This window comes from Pyxicephalus adspersus, chromosome 7 (genome assembly GCF_032062135.1).
Source record: "Pyxicephalus adspersus chromosome 7, UCB_Pads_2.0, whole genome shotgun sequence".
Lineage (NCBI taxonomy): Eukaryota > Metazoa > Chordata > Amphibia > Anura > Pyxicephalidae > Pyxicephalus > Pyxicephalus adspersus.
The window spans coordinates 14,249,166-14,251,792 of NC_092864.1; positions in this window are offsets into that span (position 1 = coordinate 14,249,166).

Here is a 2,627-nt window from a genome sequence, read left to right on the forward strand (position 1 = left end):
GGACCTTATCATCACATGGGGACACTTCCTGCTTATGAAGAAGGGGAAGGGGTGTTCCACTATCTACCTCTTTTAGAAAAACTCTCCTTCTGTTACTGGTACAGGAAGTAAGGGAAATGGGGACACCGGAAATGATAATACCAGACAGGGGTTCTAGCTCTCCTCTGCTCTATACAAACCAATGTTTTGGCTTCAGACATGCTATGATGTATTATTATACCCACCAACTTCTGTAAGGATACCTCTCCTTTCCCTCTGTAGAATTCAGATTTTTAAGTCAGAATGACTGGATTGGATTTTATTTTAGGAATGTATAAAATATCATTACTCTTGGAATAGATAAGTAGATTTTGCAATAATGCACGATGACCAGTAGAGGGCAGTCACAGCACAACAATGGAATATTCAGTAAATTGTTAATAGGGTAGTGCCATAATCCAGAACAACCAATCAGGATTCAGTATTTTTCCATAGTAGATAAACCCTCATTGGTTGACAAGAGTTATTTAATTTCTTTCATTCATTGTACATTGCTCTATGTATAAAGCAGATTGAAGAATCTTCTAGACCCATGTGATTTAAATGCAAGGACTAATTCTCCACCAAGGAATGTTTTGGTGAATGTCAGATTAATTGCTTTATTAATAGACCTTTTTTGACTTTGTTGCTCTACATCCGGGTAGGGGATCATCAAACAGGAAATGTCACAAAAAGTGATTGAACCCAGAAAGACCAGGAAATGCAGCCCTGCTCCCCTATTCCTTCTCTATAGGGCTGCTGCAGGGAGACGCCACATGCAGCGTCTCCCCCAAATCAGCGGTTCCCTGGCATGAGGAATCAACAGTGAGGAGGCAGCCATGGTGGCTACAAACGTCCGACACATCCAGCCCCAGACTATACATCATCTGTCCTGTTGTCAGCTGTGATACATACAGTATACGTATATACATTGTGTACAAAGAAACCTCACATTTTGTATACACAGATACAATGACCCATGAAATTCGCAGCTTGTTTGTTTTTTCGCTTTGCACGATGGCACATAAATGACTCAATTGTCACTTATTGTTTCCCAAGTGCAAAACTCAAAATTCCCATCAGCTAAAAAGCTGACATAATGCACAGTCACCTTCAGCAAAACCTGTTTTCCTTACCTTTTACCTACTGTAGTAAGTGAACCTGTGCCATGCCCATGCGGGGTAAAACAATGGATTCTCTTGAAGGGAACCTGTTCATTGCTTTAAATATTGGGGTTCTTGCAGTTGATGTCTCCACCTATATTATGGTCCACCTCTACTACCGTCCCACTATCCTTCTACTGAGGACTTCCCATCTACAGTCCCGCCATCATACCTAGGAACTCTCTTGTCACTTCTGTTCTACATTTCCATCATTCTACTTCTGAGATTTCTATCACTCCTCTCCTATCATTCCACCATCCTACTATTGAGGTCTCCATCACTTCTCACCTACCATCCCACCACTGAGATGCCCTTCATTTCCTTCTTACTTAATTTCCACCATCCTACCACTAAGGTTTCCGTCATTTCCCTCCTACATTCCCACTATCCTCTCACTGAGGACTCCACCCTTTCTCTCCTATTGTTCCTACATCCTACCACTGAGTTCTTCCTTACTTCTCTTCTAACTTCCCACCATCCTATCACTAAGGGCTCCGTCATGTCTCTCCCACCATCCTATCAAGGATATCTCCTTCATTTCCTTCCTATCATCCCACCATCATACTTCTAAAGTCTCCATCACTTGTCTTCTACCATCCTACCACCAAGGTTTCTATTACTTCCCTCCTACATTCCCACAATCCTACCACTGAGGTCTCCACCATTTCTCTCCTACCATCCTATCACTGATATCGCCTTCATTTCCTTCCTACCATTCTATCGCTATGGTTTCAATCAGTTCTCTCCTACCACCCCACGATCCTGCCACTGAGGTCTCCATTACTTCATTACATCCAGGGGTGTCAAATGCTTATGTCCTGTGGTGTATGCCATGGTTCCATCTATTGACCCCTGCTGAGTCCTATAGTGATATAGGGATCAGATGATGGATCCATGGCATGTAGAGGTGGGGGGGGGGGGCAGACATCTAACATTCCTAGAAATGTTGGTGAGCTGGGATGGAGGTACTAGGCACAGGTGCTGGAGACAATTTAACAAAAACAGAGCCTATATTTAAATTTAAATGAAAACGGTGGCTTTATCGTTAGCCCTACCACCTGCACATACTCACCTTCTATTTTGCTCCACCATCTTTTTTTCTTCTGCTGAAAATAAAGAGAAAAATTCACAAGGATGATGACCCAATCCCTTTCCCTGGTGTTTTAGTAATGCATGCTCAAACGGGAAATCAGCAATGACAAGTGGGTCACATGTTCCCAATACCGGGCATTTTTCTTCAATCCCATTGGCTAAGAGCAGGAAGCCATCACTCTGACTTTGTGCCAACACTTTCAGTTATCAATCCAGAACATATACAGTTAGGTCCATAAATATTTGGACAGAGACAACTTTTTTCTAATTTTGGTTATGTACATTACCACTAATAATTTTAAATGAAACAACTCAGATGCAGTTGAACTGCAAACTTCCAGCTTTAATTCAGTG